We start from the raw sequence: 20437 nt of genomic DNA, 5'->3' as shown, positions 1-20437 counted from the left end.
TAGCTAGTGGGAAGCAGCCGCATAGCACAGGGAGATCAGCTCGGTGCTTTGTGACCACCTAGAGGGGTGGGATGGGGGGGGTGGGAGGGAGACGCAAGACAGAGGACATATGAGGATGTATGTTTATGTATAGCTGATTCACTTTATTATACAGCAGAAACTAACACACCATTGTAAGGCAATTATACTCCGATAAGATGTTAGAAAAAAAATAGCTGTAAGAAATGATAATATGTTAAGAACATTATTGTTTAAATAGAGTATACAGTTGATCCTTGAAAAATGGGAAGGTTAAGGGCAGCAGCCCTCACAGAGTTGAAAATGCGCATGTAATTTACAGGGGGCTCTCTGTAGCCAAGCTTCCTCCATATCTGTGGTTCTGTGTGCTCAAACGTAACAACTGTAGATTGTGTAGTACTGTAGTATTTACCATTGAGAAAAATCCACATATAAGTAGACCTGTGCAGTTCAGACCCATGTTGTTCAGGCGTCACCTGTACTCAGATAAATTTTTTGTGGTGTCTTGGATTGCCAATAACTGCATAAATTGATGTCAAAAAAATTAGTCTTGTTTTTCCCCCTGGGACGTAGAATTTAAAAAATGGTAAGGTAAAAGATTTGTATTATTACATTATTCTGTTACCATAATAATTTGTAGTGTAATATTATGGGAAGTAGAAAACGTTAAACGTATGCATTTTCTCCTGGAGAAGATTCAGCCATTCAACAAATATTTATTGTATGCTACGTTGTGCAGGGCATAGCATAGACACATCCAAGGAATCTGAATTAGTCTTGCAACTGATGGGATTTAATAAGACCTATTGAACCTGTGAGGTTTTCTCTACTTTTGTGTGTGTCCCTGGAGTAGAAGAGGTGTTGGCACCAATATGATAAAAAGGAAGCAGTCTGGAAAAAAGCTTGAGGTAGGGAAACTTGAGCTTCCTTGGTAGAAAAAGGTGCCCTATTTCAGATTTTTTACCTCTTATCAAGTTGCTCATTTTTCCAAAGCATGATTCATTGCTGGTACGTATACAGAGGACAGTGGTTTAGAAAGCTAAGGTTTGTTACCCTCAAAATTAATCTTTCATTTCTAATCTCATAAATCCTTTAGTTAGCATTGTGATCTTTTTGAACATTTTGTATTCACATTTCTGGTTACCGTGTACTCCAAAGTGAACATGATATTATAAGGATTATCTTGCCAGGAATATGGAAAAAGATCAAGATTGTCATCCTTCTTCTGGAGTTTGTACAATATGTTCTTGCTTTGTAGAACTGTGACAATACAAGTGCAGCTCTAAGTTGCTATTAGATGGTGCACTATAAGGGAGGTCTTTGCTGCCTAATCTCAGTCACTTCTGTTTCATGTCATTGTTCCTTAACTCTCTTTGCACCTTTTTAGGCCTTAATTTCCTTATTTATGAAATACAGATAATAGTTATTTACATTAGTGCATAAATATGAATATATTTAAAACACTTTGAATACTTGGTATATAGTACATGCTCAGTAACTATTAGCTGTTATTACTATTATTAATATTAGATTTTACCTTTAAACACTTTAGGTTTCAAATGTATTTTAAGGTGTGTGCATGCATTTTACCTATATCTGGGTGTATATCACTTGATAAAATTCAACCAGAAGAGATTTTTATGTTCAGTGTTTTTAATTGTCTGGAGGACCAGGAAAAATGCTCTAGAATTGTTAACGGTTCATTTCCTTTTCTGAGCCTTGCGTCATTTGCTATTTCTACTCATTAAGGTATCAGTTGTACAGCTGGGTTCCTTGGCTCTCTAGGAAGTCATAAATAGACAACAGGGACTCTGTGACTGCTGTGACATGTTTAAAATGCTAGCTAAGTGTATATCTGCATGTTTTTCTGCAGGACAGGACCCTAGCTTTCATTGGGGTCTCAGAGGGATCTGGGACCCAAAAAAGCTGAAGAGCCACCACTCTAGTATTAGCTTGGTTTGTCATGAACCTGCCAAAGTGTAAGTGACTGAGTCATCTTACAATGAGCAAGCCATTTATTTTACATTGAAATATACATGGAGGCGGACATTATCCTGAATATTTTTCCATTTTTCTCTCAAGCATAGAACTGTACCTTCTTATTAAAAAAAATTGCTTTTCTGGGCTCTTTATTTCTTTTTACTAGTGCCCAGGTCTATAAAACAGAATTTTATGAGAAAAGATTAGACCTTCACTTAAGTTCAGTGTGTTGAGTTTAATTTTAATAGCTTTATTTTCTCAGTTAACATACTTTTGTCGGTTTTTGAGAGACCTCTTTTGAGCCAGTTTTTCTAATGGTTGAATTCTAAATATTTGAGTGTCTTTGGGGTGATGGGGTTAGAGGGGCCTGATGATATGTTTTACAATGCTTTCTCCTTAATTAAAACAATCTGCATTTTATGAGCATTTGATGAACACAATTCATTTGTTTCTAGTTGAGCATTCGTATCTCAGAGAATGGGTTTCTTTTTTTTTTTTTTGGGGGGGGTTTCATTTTTAAGGGCCATTTAGATTAGCCCTTCTTCCACCTCCAGATTTCTCCGTGAAATTCCAGATAATCTATTTTCTCTATTAAATATTTCCATGGGGATCTCTATTAACTTATCTCTCTACCCTCATCTACATGGAAAAGCCTCATGTGTTTGGCCTTTTTTTTTTGTTTTCCTTGGGTCTTCAGTTTAGTATTTTTATCTACTATTTTCTGGTAACCAGATAACTTCTGTTTCTTTTGTCCTTTGTACGACTACCTTTGCTCAAACTTATGTTTTCATTTTACAATTGCCAATTCTAGACTAAAAGTTGTTCAACAGATATTTTTGATGCTAGGCTCTACGCTAGAATAAGACTCGACGCCTGTCCAGTTGGGCAACTGATATGTGAAAAAATAATTGCTACAGAAAGTGCTCTGTTAGAGTTATGTACAAAAAAGAGTATGTACTTTGCCTGAAGGAAATGGGAGAGGCTTCAAAAGTGGAGAAAATATTTGAACTGGACCTCAAATATATGAATAAGTGCACATCAATAGGAGGGAAGAAAGTGAAGATAAAATTTATTTCTCTCACCTTCAAGTATCCTATTCTTCACTTAGCTTTCTGCTACCTGTCATACTCTGTCATCATCTAAAATCCGTTCAATGGTCCTGGTTAGATCAAAGCAAAAAAGCTCAGTTGTGGATTTCATAGTCTAGTTTAGAGATGAAAATCTTTGTACTGGTACAGTGGCAGTGGAAAAGAGGGCTCCTGTTCTAGAGATATTAGAGGAAATTTGACAGCTTTTGGTGATGAATTGACTGGGCAGGGACTGGAAGAGTGAGAGGTCTAGAATGGTTTCCAAGCTTCTTTGACTTGAGAATCTGGTTGAATGGTGAGACCATTACTGAGTTAGAAAGTATTGGAAGAAATGGGCAGGCTTGGAGCTGATAGAGACAAGGTGACTTTTTTGCTCAAGTTTTCATTATCTTTTTTTTTTAAATCTATTTATTTTAGTTATTTATTTTTGGCTGCGTTGGGTCTTCGTTGCTGCATGCGGGCTTTCTCTAGTTGCGGTGAGCAGGGGATACTCTTCATTGCGGTGCATGGGCTTTTTCTTGCGGTGGCTCCTCTTGTTGTGGAGCACGGGCTCTAGGCGCATGGGCTTCAGTAGTTGTGGCTTGCAGGCTCAGTAGTTGTGGCTCATGGGTTCTAGAGCGCAGGCTCAGTAGTTGTGGCACACGGGCTTCGTTGCTCCACGGCATGTGGGATCTTCCCGGACCAGGGCTCAAACCCGTGTCCCCTGCATTAGCAGGCGGATTCTTAACCACTGCGCCACCAGAGAAGCCCCAGTATTCATTATCTTTGACCCCTTTTTAGCAGCTTGTTGTTAATTTAAAAAATTGGTATTTGTACCTAGTTTTTGCAAGCCCTCTTTTACTTAGGCCTGCGATACTTCAGTGAGCAAAATCTCAGCTTTCATAGTGCTTACATTTTAGTAAGAGGAGACAGTAACAAATAGTAAACATAATAAATAAATTGCATTGCAGCCTAGAAGGTGGTAAGTTCTCTGGGAAAAAAGCAGGAAGTGGGATCAGGAGTACTAGGTTGAGGGTGGGGCTTGAAATTTTAAATAGTGTGGTCAGATGTGGGCTCGTTGAGAAGGTGGGATTTGAACTAAGTCTTGAAAGAGGCAAAGGGTAGCCTTGTGGAGTTAGTTATCCAGCTAGGAGCCTTCAAGGCAGAGGGAACACATTTGCCCTAAGGTGGGAGCAAGCCTGGAATGTTCTAGGAGAAGCAAGGAAGTCAGTGTGGGCAGAATCGATGGGCAGAGGGAAGAGGCCATTAGGCTGGAGAGGAAGGGGGTTGGCGGTGGCAGATCATGAAGGGATTTGTGAACCATTATAAGGGTTTTGGATTTTACTGAGTGAAATGGGGAGCCACTGGGGGGTTTTGAGCAGTGTAGTGATATACTCTGACTTACATTTTGAAGGCCCTCTCTGGCCAGTTGAGAAGAGACCATGAGGACAAGGGTAGCAGCTAGAGGCTATTGCAGTAATCCAGGGAGAGATGACAGAGACTTGGACCAGTGTGGCAGCAGTGACAAAGGTCTATTTTCTCATCTGATGTTCATCCCATCTTTAGTTGTCTTAACAGACAATCCACTTGGATTTCTTATCACCTGAAACTCGGAAGTTATGAAATCAAATTGACTTCTACATTCCTTTATTCTCTATGTATCCATATTTCTGTCAGTGATAACATCATTCTTCTGTTCTCTTGGCCATGATAGTTCTTGGCCTCCTCTAACTCTCACATTCAGTCAGTTACCCACTTGGTCATTCCCATAGTAGACATCACACATATACATTTCTCGATACCACTTAATCCAAAATCCTCTGAACACTTCACCCATCCTCTCTACCCTCTTCTAGTCCAATCTGTTGGAATCCCTTCTCTCTCATAGTAGCTTCCTGGCACTGCTGCCTCTCCTTTTCCCCTTGTTTTCCTCTGCAGGAATTTGTTTGCCTTTTACAGTCATAACCATTCTGCCCTTTATGGCTGTAGCCTTTTGATTTGATTGATTCTTCCTTCATCTGGACTTGTGTGGCAGTAACGTTTGTATTACTCATTTTGTCCCGGAATTACACCTTATGGGCAGGGGACTGTGGCTCATGCTTGTCTCCAGAGTGTCTATTGTAGGACTGAGCACATAGCACATGGGCTTGTTAAAGCAAATATGTGTTGAAATAGTTTGTTTTCCTTTATTTTCTCCTAAGAATTACTAATACTCTAAAGGTACTCTTTAGCATGTTTTTAAGTGAGATGGCTTGTTAGTGACAAAAGGGTAGATTTTCTTCCTTCAAAGTTAAGTCTTTTTCTTAGGACACTTGAGGTTCAAAATTGAATATTAAATTCCTTTGTTCCCTACTTTATTTCTTGCTCATTATATTTTTATTTTGGCACAGATGATTCTTCTACTTTCTCTTTGCTAATCAGATTAGTTCAGTGCTGTGTGATGTGACACTTGGTTAGCCACTGGACACATTATAATAATGCTTGGTGCATTTCCCCTGTTTGTTGAGAGTCAGTTGGTTTGAATTAAGCTTTATGTGTATCTGTGTGTGCTTTATAGCTTTCAAACTACAGCTGTTTTCTTTTTTGAAGTTTTTTCTTATCACTGCTTTTACATGAATTATACTGTTGCATAAATTATCACCATCTGTATATTACTAATTGCCATTGCAGTGGGACTCTGAGATTTTTTTTTAACCAAAGTATAGTTGATTTATAATGTTGCATTAATTTCTGCTGTACAGCAAAGTGATTCAGTTATACATATATATATATATATATTCCTTTTAAAATTCTTTTCCATTAAGGTTTATCACAGGGATATTGAATATCCCTGTGCTATACAGTAGGACCTTGTTGCTTATCAGTTCTATATGTAATGATTTGCATCTGCTAACCCCAAACTCCCAATCCGTCTTTCCCTCACCCCCTTTCCCTTTTGGTAATCATAAATTTGTTTTCTATGTCTCTGAGTCTCTTTCTGTTTTGTAAATAAGTTCATTTGTATTATATTTTTAGATTCCACATATAAGTGATATCATATGATATCTGTCTTTCTCTGTCTCACCTACTTCACTGACTGTGATAATCTCTAAGTCCATCCATGTGGCTGCAAATGGCATTATTTCATTCTTTTTTATGGTGGGTAGTAGTATTCCATTGTATATATGTACCACATCATCTTTATCCATTCATCTGTTGATGCACATTTAGGTTGTCTCCATGTCTTAGCTATTGTGAATACTGCTTTTGTGAACATAGGGGTGCATGTATCTTTGAATTATAGTTGGACTATATTCTTGGTTACATTTGCTGTGACACATAGTGTCTCGTTTTATATTCTCATAACTATTTGGTTTAGAAAAATTGAAGGAACTTTTTACTAAGGTTTATGTCTTTCTTGTCATTAAGCAGTGATAGCTAAACAGAAGTAGGTAACCTGTTGAGCACTTATTTTTTCACTATGTTAAGCAATTTACAGGAATTATTTATTTCACACAACAAGCCTATGAGGTAGGCACTATTGTTATTTTATTGATGAGAGAAATGGAGTTTACATAGGATATAATTTGACCAACATACAGCTTGTAGACCTGTGCCCTTAATCATCATTCTAGTGGTTTTCAGAGTGTAGGTGCAAAATCAATTTTGTGAGTAATTGGCACCATTAAAAAAAAGAAAGCGAGAAATAGAATGGAAAAAAATTAACTTTTTATTTTGGAACATTTCAAACATACACTGAAGTAGAATATTACAATAAACCCTGTGTACTGTCCCCACCCAGCTTTTTTAACGTGCTGTCAGTGATAAAGAACAAATTACTTTTATAAAAAGGTATTTTGCTTTTTTCATATATATTTGCACCCCTCATTGCCCTGCTGCGTTATGTCTCCTAAGCCTCTGTAAGGCCTATCACTGTGATTTTATCAAAATGATATATAGCTTCACTTATTCTAAACCTCAATTCCTTCGTAAATTCCCTATTGGGTTTGCCCTGCAGAAACAAAAGTAATCTGTCTGATCATTGTCTGTCTGCAGATTATCAATATGTTTTTAACCTGCCTCTTTCCAGATGGGTATTTGTGTTTATGTATTATCTAGTGCAGTGGTTTCCACCTGGGGGCTGCTTTGGCAGCATCCAGAGACGTTTTTGACTGTCACACTGGCTGCATGTTCCTGGCATCTGGTGATTGGGGATGCCACCAAACATCCTGCTGTGCACAGGGACAGCCCCTCGCAACACAGAATTACCCAGCCCAAATGTCAGTAGTGCCAAGGATGAGAAACCCTTGTCTAGTGTAAGAGAAGCTGTTATTCTTAGTGGACAAGCTATTTGGTATAACTGCGGATCAGATTAAAGTTATAAAATAAAAATGCCTTTTTTTTTTTTTTTTGACGGAGCCAACAGGAGTGACCAGAACCTGTTCACCTCCCCAATAGTTGGTTTTTGTTCTTCTCCTCCTGTTCTTCCCCTTCCCGTCCTCCTTCTGCCTTTTTTCTTCCTTTCGTTGTATCAGAAGAAATTTCTGTGCTTTTAGGAGACTGCTCTTGAGACAGCTTAACTTTTGGTTGGAGCGTTTAATCCATTTACGTTTAAGGTAATTATCGATATATATTTTCCTATTGCAATTTTCTTAATTGTTTTGGGTTTGTTTTTGTAGGTCTTTTTTCTTCCCTTACTCTTGTTCTCACCTCTGTGTTTCCCACCTACAGAAGTTCCTTTAGCATTTGTTGTAAAGCTGGCTTGGTGGTGCTGAATTGTCTTAGCTTTTGCTTGTCTGTAAAGCTTTTGATTTCTCCGTCAAATCTGAATGAGAGCCTTGCTGGGTAGAGAATTAAAGTGATGAAAGGTTTTTCCTTTTCATCACTTTAAATATATCATGCTACTCCCTTCTGGCCTGCAGCTTAACTTTTCATTGTGGAAAAAATTTTAAGCGTATACAAAAGTAGAGAAATAGTATAGTGAAACTCCATGTGCCTGTCATCCAACTTCAGAGGATCAACATTTGGTCAGTCTTGCTTCAGCTGTAGCCCAGCCACTGCCCTTTGTACCTCACAAGGTTATTTTATCTCACACAGCATATCATTCCATCTTTAAATTCTTAGTACATGTCTCCATAAGGATTCCTTTTTAAAAAATACATAACCACAGTACCATTATGGTACCTAAGAAAATGAACATTAATTCCAAAATATCATCATAGATGTAGTCAGCGGAAACTATTTAATGCTCAGACTCCAGCGTTTCTTGATTGTTTTTCCTCTTTACGTTCTGTTTTCTGATTTGTGGTTCAACTTTATCTGAAATCACAGTGGTTTGCAATTTAACAGCTTACAGTGTCCACTTACGAAGGCACCACTGGAGAAAATACAGTTCATCAAGTCATTTGTATTACTGTGAAGGCATGAAGCAGTCTTTCTGCAGAACTGTTTCAGGAATTTGGCTGGCAAAGAAGTGACAGAATAGGAAATCATTTTTAGAGCTGTACCAAGGCACTGATGTCAAATTTGTAACACTGTTGGAGAGGGAAATACTTAAACTGTGTTTACCGAATGTCATGGATTATTTTCAGATTGCATAAAGTTAAAGTTAACAAATAGATACATTTAGATAGAAGAAAATGTTGTCAGCACAACATGACCAAACTCTAAAGGCGTAGAGGGCTTTTAAAATAAAAGTTAACAATAAAATAGAAGCTGTGTAAGAATTTGTATGATGAATGGACTAAAAAATGTTATTTAATTCAATATAGTTACTATGAGTAGGGAAGTACTAGTTTATCTCAATATAAACAATAGGGACATATACAATTTGTGTGCAGACCTCAATTTAGAATATCAGTTTGGAAAATTAAAGAAATTGATCAAGAAGACTAGAGAAACCGATCTCATCTAAGTTGAGTTTAAGTTTAAAATAAACCTCTTGAAAGTTAGGTCAATTATATGTCTTTAATGCAAAATGACTTAATAAACATTTTTAAGTTCTTAAATAAAACCTTATTCTTACATGTTCTTACCAGCTGTTAGACATAGACAGCTGTGGCCTGGCCAGAGGTGAAAGAAACATAGATGGAGAGCCAGCGTATTCTGAAAGACTGTGTTTGAAAAGAAATTCAGCTGAAGTCTGTTTTTTAGTTTATTGTAACAACCATGTTTATGTGTATCAGTCCTCAGTTTCTTGCTTATATTGTATCATTAGCTGTTCCAAAAGAAGAAGGGGAAAACTCTACAGACATACTATTTTTACACTTTTTTCTCTTCTCTTTAAAAGAGCCTTTCTGGAGAATATTTTATGATTGGAAGTTGTGGCCTTCTCTGCTCATAGAGAAAAAAAGCACACCACCCAGGGTCGTTTACAGCTTTGGTTTCTTTTATATAACTATGCAGAACTTAATAACTATGAGGATTTGGCAGATTTTTTCTTTGTAACTTGTTATGTATCATAGCTAAACAATGTCTTGAGACGAGCACCTCTACTGTTTAGCAAAGGAAAATGTCTATTGATTTAGAGCAGTTCTCAGTCCTTTTTCTGCATCTTCTAGGTGAAGGGTGATGTTTCTTACATTTCCAAGTTAGGGACAGATTCCCCTGGTTTAGGAACTGTGACCTACATGCACTAGATGCTCTCAGTGCCCTCCCAGAGTCCCTCAGCCCTTGCCATTTCTGTGCACACTGGCCAACTTCTAAATCCCAGTATCTGTATCTCTGCCTGAGAGCTTTCTCTGTTGCCAGCTCCTCTGCTGGCCTGGAGGACGGGTCAGAAATGTCACGGTATTAGCCCTCACTCTGGGAGCGGCCCTCAACCAACATCTGAAAGGAGTTGGTGGGTAAATACCCAGCTCCCTTAACCCTCAGGTGGGGTGACCCGGGGCACCCGTCCTACACTGTCTTGCAGAGTTCTGCAGCAGAACTGCAGTTGTTCTGCAGTTGTCCACAATGGCATGCAACTGGTACCCGTTTTCTAGACTCAGCTCTTTATTGACTTCTTTCTTCTTCCTGTCTCTTTTCCCCATTCCTCTTCCAGTGTTTCCTGGGATCACCTTACAAATAAACTACCTGAATTTTAAAGCCTTGTCTCAGTCAGCTTCTGGAGGAATACAAACCAAGATAGAGATAGTAAACTATAGCCCTACCTTTATTCAGAAAGTGAAAATGATGTCTTTATAGGGATTACCTTGGCACCCGTGATCAGGATGACTGATCACGCTGCTGTTGCCTTCACTGGGCTTTTACCACCGTCTCCCCTCAGTCCCCCAGGGTAATCCTGTGTTTTTTCATCCCTGCCCCTCTCTTCATCTGGACTTCTCCAATCCCTCCATGAACTGTGGTTATGATTCCAATAAAGTTCTCTTAGAGACTGCCTCTGATCTTTTTGGATTTCAGCATCTAGTTTTTCATTTATGCAGTTTCTCTGTATTCTCCAGCTTTTTGAAATAACTACTTCAAAACCGTAGAACTTTTCCATTAGAATATAATTTACTCAGGAAGACAGTTGCAAGGGGAAAATAATACACGGCTCCTCATTAGCTGAAAAAACTATCACTTGTTGGAAACAATTTCATTTCAAGACTATAAAATTCATGAAAAGTAATTCAAATAAATTAACTGCATCACTGCTTCAACTGACATTCACTTTCCACAAAAGTCTTTACTTGCTTGAAGTCTTGTTGGAAGAAAATGTTAAAAGATATTAAGTGGGAGAAAGAAAAACTAATTGGAGCCTATGTGATAAGTTTACCAGACTGTGTGTCTCACAAAGATAACCACAGTCTCTTCCCATTAAAAAAAGAAGAATAGATAGATAGATAGATAGATAAAATGATGGAACCATGACTCTGGTTGGTTTCTTTTTAACATGTTAGTCCTTAAGAAGTTTAATGTTTCTGATATTGCAGTATTTCTAAACAATACTGGTTGTGTCCAATAAGACCTATGCTTGAAAGATAAAAAACAATCTGTATTAGGAAGGAAACAAAGTTACTCAAGATATGTAAGCAATTAGTATAGAAAATTCAGTTTTGAATCCATGAATTCAGAAAGCACAGCTACCAGTGTTTTCTGTTTTGATATGAGTGGTGGTTGCATGAATGTGTTCACTTTGTGAAAAGTCATCAAAGCTGGAAACTTATGATTTGTATACTTTTATTAAACGTAGGTTATATTTCAGTACAAATTGTATTAACAAAGCAAAGCACAAGGAGAAAACACATTTTTCTAAAAATCCAACCACATCTTTTAGTTTGTTCAAAAATTTTTAATCGCAGGTATTAAATCACATTGTATTAGTTTGCTAGGGCTGCTGTAACAAAATATCACAGAATGCGTGGCTTACACAACAAGTTTATGTTCTCACAGTTCTGGAGGCTAGAAGTCCAAGATTAAGGTGCTGGCAGGTTAGATTTCTTCTGAGGCCTCTCTCCTTGGCGTGCCCCCTTGCTGCCTCTTCACATGGTCATCCCTCTGTGAACATGCACCGCTGGTGTGTCTCTTTATGACCAAAGGACACCAGTCGTGTGGCATTAGGGCCCACCCTAACTGCAGAGTACAGTAACTGTAGAGTTACAGTTTACTATTTTTGTCTTGATTGGATTTCTCCAGAAGCTCACCCTGTGGGTTACGATATTATGACATTTGATTGGGAACCTGAGAATGACTCTGCAGCACACGATTATGTCTGTCCCATAGTTTATGCATCGTTGGAGAATAGTATATACTTCAACCAGTGGAATCATATTGGCTGAATTTACAGAATTAGAAGGAGTGCTATTTAAATGGTAATCTTCTCACATTATTAGTGGAGAGGGAGACGCCTTATGAACCAGACCATTTCTGAACAGGAGTTGTGTGTGTGCGTGTGTGTGGGGTTGTGGTGGTATTGGGATATTGGTTGGAAGCGACCTTCGTTTATGAATAAAGGTATTGTAATTCTGACATTCAAGGATGGTGGCTTTGCTGCACAGTTAAAAGGAGAGTACAGGACTTTCCTGGTGGCACAGTGGTTAAGAGTCCGCCTGCCAATGCAGGGGGCACGGGTTCGAGCCCTGGTCCAGGAAGATCCCACGTGCCGCGGAGCAGCTGAGCCCGTGTGCCACAGCTGCTGAGTCCATGTGCCACAGCTACTGAAGCTCATGTGCCAAGAGCCCGTGCTCTGCAACAGGAGAAGCAACCACAATGAGAGGCCCCCGCACCGCGATGAAGAGTGGCCCCTGCTCGCCGCAGCTAAAGAAAGCCCATGCGCAGCAACGAAGACCCAAAACAGCCAAAAATAAAAATTAATTAATTAAAAATAAATAAAGTATACAATTCGATTTTTTAAAAAAAGAGTATATTGGGAGAATAAAAAGTCATAGACTGAAGGTAGAGTTTTAGTACTAGGCCAAAGATGTTTTAGGACAAGACATTCAAAGATATTGGTTCATTATTAGAGTAAAATAGGGACCAGCAAACTCTGGCTTGTTGAAACTATCTCCCAGCCATAATATCTTTAACTTGGAAAACATGGCTCTCATGTTCCTTTTTTTTTTTTTTTTTTGAGTTAAATTTCAAAGGTAGAAGAGACAGTGCTTAAAGATTATCAGGATCAGCAAGGAACTCACAAATATAACTCACTAATTTATGTGTGTTATGGCTACTAAAATACTGTTGGTGTAAGAAACTGAGTCCAGCCTTCAGGTGTATTTTATTTGGCTAGCTTTTTGTTTTGTTTTTAGTGACTATTGAGATTTTTAGGCAGGACATTTCTTCTCCAGAGGGCCAGGATAGTAACCATTATTCCTTATTAACTACTCAGTTGTTTTACATAACTCTTTTACCTGCCCCAATTTGAGACTGCCTAATTTTAGTCCAGTGTCTCTTTTTTTTTTTTCAGTCTCTTTTTTTGAGGTAGCAAAATTGTTTTGAATGCCTTTGAGAAATAGAACTAGAGGCCAGTTTTCTTATTCTGTATCCATGTCCTTCCTGCCATTGAAAGAATAGGAAAGAAGTGAAGAGATGAGTAAGAAGCCAGGTTGTATCTCTTTGGACACAGGACAGAATGATAACGTGCTCTGCAGTTTTTGCTTTAGGAGTCCAGACAAAACTTTGAAAGAAACAGGTTTAAGTGATTTGGGGGGGTCCTGCCTGATTATTCATTTTGCACCTCTGAGGCAAATAATAAACACTATAAATTTTCCTTTATATCTGAGGTTAGGGGATATTAAACTTTATTTATTTATTTAATTTATTTATTTTGGTTGCCCTGGGTCTTAGTTGTGGCATGTGAACTCTTAGTTGCGGCATGCATGTGGGATCTAGTTCCCTGACCAGGGATCGAGCCCAGACCCCTTGCATTGGGAGCACGCAATCTTAACCGCTGCGCCACCAGAGAAGTCCCTAGGGGAAATTAAAAGAAAAAATTCCTGAAGTGGGAATCTTAATATTCCTGAAGGTTGTCAGATTCATCTTAGGGATGGAATCGTTTAGTTTATTTGGTTAGAGAATTAAGAAATTCGACAGTAGAGACTAACAGATGTCTATATTTCCCAACTATAATTTAGGATGAAAAGCACTGTGATTCACTGTCTAAAAGATAAGTACAGCCTATACAAACCCATCATTTGTACAGTGCTTTTACAAAATACTTTTGCAGTACTATCACATGACCCTCAAGAATTCTGATAGGAAAAATAAATAACTCAAGGTGGGTTAAGGAGATATAATTTGACCACCTACTATGAGATCGTTATACCAAGCCCTGAGAACAAAATGTTTTGGCAAGACACACAGTTCTTGTCCTCAGAGAGTTCGCTTCTGAAATGGGGGTGGTTTACTGGGAGCAAAAGGGAGAAGCTGCAGCAAATTATCCTGGATGAGTGAGAGAAGCTTCGCTGAGAACCTAGCCGGAGTTAAGACCTGAAGTATTAGTTGGGGTTCTACTTGAGCAAGCAAAGCATGCCTGTGGGCTTCGGAAACAGCTTGTGCAGAGGTGCGAGAGCAGGATGGGTTTGGAACTTTGCGAGTGTAAAGGATGAGGCACGGAGTGAGGAGACTTGGGACTAGATGTGCATACACAATAGAGAGTGAGTCGAGCTCTGATGATGAGTGCTTTCCCCTACTTTGCTGAAGGGAAATGGTAGCTCCTGGAAGTGTGTGCATCTTGGTGAAGATGCTTTGGGAGCATTAAAGATTGGTAGCATCCTCAATATCCAGGAGGTAGGGAGGGGCTGTGGTGCAGAGCATCTCAGACTGAGCAGTGCTACTAGAATAAAGGTTTGAAGAAAGGAGGGGAAAAGAGACGTGATATTTAATGCCTGGAATTTGTCAGACGTGTAATTCCAAAGGGGCTCATGAGAGACTCAGTATCATTTTGAAGTTAATTGTCATGCAGCTATAAATATTTTATATGCATTTCTATTTCATCTTCTTATTGCTCATACTGAAGAATGAGGAATGTTTTGATCATTTGGGGGTACAGTATTTTTCACAAGACAACTATTATCTTTAAGTGCCTCTTTCACGAATGGTGACTGTTTTTCAGTATTATCTCTCATTACTTTTATTCAGACAATGCACAGTACTTCTCATACTGTAGCACTTGAATATTTGTCATTCTAAAATTTAATTTGCTTTGAATACTTTTGTGAAGGGTTTCACATTTTATGATCATTTGTTTCATGGCATTACCCTTCAGTGAAAAGAATTAGCTTTGCTAGTGTTTATAATTCTGTTTAAGATCCTTTTCAGTTGTGTTAATCATTAGCCCTTATTTGGAGCCAGTTTTTATTTATTTATTAAAAATTTTATATATTTATTTATGGCTGCTCTGGGTTTTAGCTACAACATGCGGGGATCTTTTAGTTGTGGCATTCAGGACCTTTTTTAGTTGCGGCATGAGAACTCTTAGTTGTGGCATGCGGGATCTAGTTCCCTGACCAGGGATGGAACCCAGGACCCCTGTGTTGGGAGCATGGAGTCTTAGCCACTGGACCACCAGGAAAGTTCCTGGAGCCAGTTTTTAGTTGTCTTGGTTGATATATTGTCTAACTGACTATGCAAATCGTTAGCTGGGTATAGTGATGTTTTATAAATAGTAAGAAACACATTTAATCTGCTTTAGATCTAATCAGATGATACATATTTGATATAAGTTGGTAAGAATTTCCATTTTAAAACACTCTGCCTTATTGTGGAGGATACTATAGTGCTGTCTAAGCTGTTTAGGAAATCAGATTTATTTGAAAACCATTTGTACCATTTCTGCAGAACCATAGATATCATTGTAAAACTGATTTTATAGTATTATTTATTTATTTATTGGCTGCCTTGGGTCTTCATTGCTGCGCGCGGGCTTTCTCTAGTTGAGGTGAGCGGGGGCTACACTTCGTTGTGTTGCACGGGCTTCTCATTGCAGTGGCTTCTCTTGTTGCAGAGCATGGGCTCTAGGCACGCAGGCTTCAGTAGTCGCGATGTATGGGCTCAGTATTTGTGGCACACGGGCTTAGTTGCTCTGTGGCATGTGGGATCTTCCTGGACCAGGGATCGAATCTGTGTCCCCTGCGTTGGCAGGCGGATTCTTAACCACTCCGCCACCAGGGAAGTCCCTGTACTATTTTAAATAATTCTTTGGAAGTTTGGTACTTAAGGTTATACTTTTAATTTTATTTATTTATTTTTCTGATATGATTAATGTATTATCATCATAAGAGTCTATCTCAAAACCTCCAGAGCTAACCATAGGGTAATTGGATATCTGTCAGTACCAGGTAGAGGGTGGGGCAAAAGCGAAAAATGTGCACCTTAATTGTATCCTCTACTGCTTCCTTTGATCTTCCCTTCTTTCCCAAGGTGTGTGGTCCAACTAAGTCTGCATTAAGTGATTTGGGGACTGTTTACCCAGCATTCATACTAATAATGGAATTGGACAGAGCTGATGTCCAAAAACAAATAGCTGGTGAAGTAAATTATGACATATTGTATTAGAATATAACATAATTATTGATTTATTTTTAGAAAAATACTTCTTAGTTTTTAATGGAAAACTTCAAACATAGTAGAGAGAGTAATAAATGAATCTCAATATGCTTATTACTTAGCTTCAAAAATTGACAACAGCCAGTCCTGTTACATTTTTTATCTCCCTTTCCTACCTCCCTTATCCACTGCTAGATTACTTCAAAGCAAATTCCAGGTTTATCGCCTTTTCTGTGCATATGTTAGTTTGGTCCTCAGATCCTACTCCTTCTTTAAGGATTGCTCTTATCCCTCATATTTAAAATAAAATAAAATAATAAATAGCTCCAAAATGAAAACTTGTCTGTTTTCTGCTTAAACATTGTATTGAATTTCTGAATTTTTCATAATTCCCTATTTCGTCTATAAGTAAACGTGATGTCATTTAGTGGTCTTGTAAATGAAAAAGTATTTGCATTATATTGCCTTTTTAAATAGAACAGCTTTATTGATATATAATTCACTTAGTAACAATTTACCCGCTTAGAATGTACTACAATTCAGTGCTTTTTAGTATATTTGCAGAGATGTGCACCCAACACCACAATCGATTCTAGAACATTTTTATCACTAGAAGAAACCCCATACCTATTAGTAGTCACTTGTTATTTTCACCCCAAACCCCCATCACATAGGCAACCACTAATCTACTTTCTGTCTCTATAGATATATCTATTCTGGGTAGTTCATGTAAATGGAATCATATAATATTCGGTCTTTTGTAACTGGCATTTTTCACTTAGCATAATGCTTCAAAGGTTCATCCATGTTTTAGCATTAATCAGTACTTCATTCCTTTTTATTGCTGAATAATATTCTATTGTATGGATATTCCGTATTTTACTTATCCATTCATCAATTGGTGGATGTTTGGATTGTTTCCACTTTTGAGCTGCAATGAATAGTGCCGCTGTGAGCATTTGTGTACAAGTTTTTTGTGAACTTATGTTTTCATTTCTCTTGAGTATATACGTAGAAGTAAAGTGCTAGATCGTATGGTAACTTTATGTTAAACCTTTTGAAGAACTGCTCAACTATTTTCCACAGCAGCTGTACTATTTTTCATCCCACCAGCAGTATATGAACATTCTGATTTCTCCACATCCTCATCAACACTTGTTACTGTCTGTCTGTTTTTTGTTTTTTGTTTTTCTTGGCCGCACAGTGCGGCATGTGGAACTTCCCCAACCAGGGGTCAAACCGTGCCCCCTGGAGTGGAAGCACGGAGTCTTAACCACTGGACCACCAGGGAAGTCCTATCTGTCATTTTGATTATAGTCATCTTAGTGAGTGTGAAGTGGTCTCATTGTGGGTTTGATTTGCATTTCCCTGATAGCTAATGATGTAAATATCTTTTCATGTGTATGTTGGCCATTTGTTGTTTGTTTTGGGTTTTTTTTTTTTTTTTTTGGTTTTTTGGGTTTTTTTGGAGAAATTTCTATTCAGATCCTTTGCCCATATTTAAACTTGGTTGTCTTTCGTTATTGAGTTGTAAGAGCTGTATACATGTGTATTATTATCAGCAATATGATTGGCAAACATTTTCTCCCATTCTGTAGGTTCTCTTTTCACTTTCTTGATGGTATTCTTTAAAGCACAAAACTTTTAATTTTGAGGAAATCCACTTTGTCTGTTTTTCCTTTTTGTTGCTTTTGTTTTTGGTGTCATATTTAAGAAGGCTTTGCCTAACTCAAGGTCATAAAGAATTACTCCTGAGCTTTGTTCTAAGAGTTTTATAGTCTTATCTCTTACATTTCGGTTATGGTCTACTTTGAGTTAATTTTGTATTTGGTATGAAGTGAGAGTCCAACTTCATTTCTTGCATGTGGATATCCAGTTGTCCAAGCACTATTTTTTGAAAAGACTATCTTTTTTTCCCCATTGAATTGTCTTGGCACCATTGTGGAAAATCAGAAATTTTTTTACAGACTCTCAATTCCGTTCCATAGCTCTATATATCTATCCTTATGCCAGTACCACAGTCTTGATTACTATAGTTTTGTAGTAAATTTAGAAATTGTGAAGAAATTGTGAAGTTGAGAGTTCTCCAACTTAATTTTTTTTCTTTTTTTTTTCTTTTTTTGCTGTACGCGGGCCTCTCACTGTAGCGGCCTCTCCCGTTGTGGAGCACAGGCTCCAGACGCGCAGGCTCAGCGGCCGTGGCCCACGGGCCCAGTCGCTCCGCGGCATGTGGGATCCTCCCGGACCGGGGCATGAACCCATGTCCCCTGCATTGGCAGGCAGACTCTCAACCACTGCGCCACCAGGGAAGCCCCTCCAACTTCATTTTACTTTTCATGATTGTTTGGTTATTCTGGGTCCTTGAATTTTCCTGTGAATTTTAGGATCAGTTTGTTAATTTCTGCAAAAATACCAAATGGGATTTTGGGAGGGATTGTGTTGAATCTGTGGATAAATTGAGAGAGTATTGTCATCTTTTTTTTTTTTTGCGGTACTTGGGCCTCTCACTGTTGTGGCCTCTCCCGTTGCAGAGCACAGGCTCCGGACGCGCAGGCTCAGCGGCCATGGCTCACGGGCCCAGCCGCTCTGCGGCATGTGGGATCTTCCCAGACCGGGGCACAAACCCGTGTCCGCTGCATCAGCAGGCGGACTCTCAACCACTGCGCCACCAGGGAAGCCCGAGAGTATTGTCATCTTAACAATATTGTCTTCCAATCCATGAACATAGATGTCTTTTCATTAATTTAGGTCTTCTTAATTTTTTAATAGTGTCTTATAATTTTAAGAGCATAAGTTTCATACTGTATTGCCTTTAAAAAATTAAGTAATGACTTGTTATTTTTCTAAAAAGAGATGCCTGTTATAAAAAATATTATAACAGTATAGGAACATTCAAATCACCCAGAGTTACACCATCAAGGAATAAGTGTTGTAATTATCATTTGGTGAACATCATCCCAACTGTACATCATAAAGATACACAGAGACAGAAAGAAAAGGAGAGAGAGAGAAATTGTGTTTGTTCTGTTTTTGAAATTACTTTAATTACACTTTTAATTTCAGATAGTTGTAGATTCACATGTTGTAAAAACTAACACGGAGATCCTGCGTACTCTTTACACAGTTTCCCCCAATGGTAATATATTGCCAAACTATCGTACAGTCCACTGACTTTGATATTGACATCCTTTGATCTTATTCAGATAGCTGTCCCCAGTCTTACTTGTACTCACTTGCGTGTGTCTAGTTCCATGCAGTTTTATCACATGTGTAGTTTTATGTAGCCACCGCCGTAATGAATATACAGAGAGTTCCATCCCCACAGAGATCCCTTGTGTTACCCTCTGTAACCATGCCACCTTCCTCCCACTCCCCAGCCCCTGCTTACCCCAGCCCTGTCGTCATCCCCTGGCAACAACTGATCTGTTCCCCATTTCTGTAATTTTGTCACTTAAAAAGTATCATAAATGTTGTGCAAATAAACGTTATATAAATGCTTTCTTCACTTGGCATAAATTTCCTGGAAATTCATCCAAGGTTTTGCATGTCTCAATAATTTATTCCTTTCTTCACTGAATATTCCATAGTATGGATGTATCACGGTTTGTCTAGTCGTTCTTTGAAGGATATCTGGGTTGTTTCCAGTCTTTTGCTATTATATAAAGCTGCCATGAACATTTGTGTATAGATTTTTGTGTGAACGTAAGTTTTTCTTTAAGCCCGAGAAGGCATTTGCTGGGTCATATGGTAATGCATGTTAAATTCTGTGAGAAACTGACAAACTGTTTTTCAGAGTGGCTATTTTTAAAAATAACAATATGGATAATTTAGAAAAACATTTAAAATTTTTTAAAAAATTATTTTTGGCTGCATTGGGTCTTCGTTGCTGCGCGCGGGCTTTCTCTAGTTGCAGCGAGCAGGGGCTACTCTTCGTCGTGGTGCGCAGGCTTCTCACTGCGGTGGCTTCTCTTGTTGCGGAGCACAGGCTCTAGGCGCGTGGGCTTCAGTAGCTGCAGCACGCGGGCTTAGTAGTTGCAGCATGCGGGCCCTAGAGCACACGGGCTTCAGTAGTTGTGGCGCGTGGCCTCAGTAATTGTGGCACGCAGGCTTAGTTGCTCCGCTTCATGTGGGGTCTTCCCGGACCAGGGATTGACCAGTGTCCCCTGCATTGGCAGGCGGTTTCTTAACCCCTGAGCTGCCAGGGAGGTCCCAAAAAACATTTTTAAATGTGAACACTAACATACAGAAAAAATGCATTAACATAAGCAGTTGAAATAGAACATGGATATCTTTCCTCTGTCATAGCTCATTCCTTCCTTCAAGGAGGTAGCCATTATCATTGACATTTATGATAATCACTTTTTTCCCGTAATTTTAGCATTTAAGCCTTCATCCCTCTGCAATATATTTTATGTTGCCTGTGTTTG

At 38.6% G+C, this 20437-nt stretch overlaps 1 protein-coding gene across 1 annotated transcript in view; it reads left to right on the top strand.

The window, feature by feature from the left end:
* Positions 1-20437, top strand: part of GTF2F2 (general transcription factor IIF subunit 2) — a 152262-nt gene that overhangs the window by 27499 nt on the left and 104326 nt on the right. The window lies entirely within an intron of this gene.

This window comes from Delphinus delphis, chromosome 18, assembly GCF_949987515.2.
Source record: "Delphinus delphis chromosome 18, mDelDel1.2, whole genome shotgun sequence".
Lineage (NCBI taxonomy): Eukaryota > Metazoa > Chordata > Mammalia > Artiodactyla > Delphinidae > Delphinus > Delphinus delphis.
This window is presented reverse-complemented; position numbering and strand designations above follow the sequence as displayed.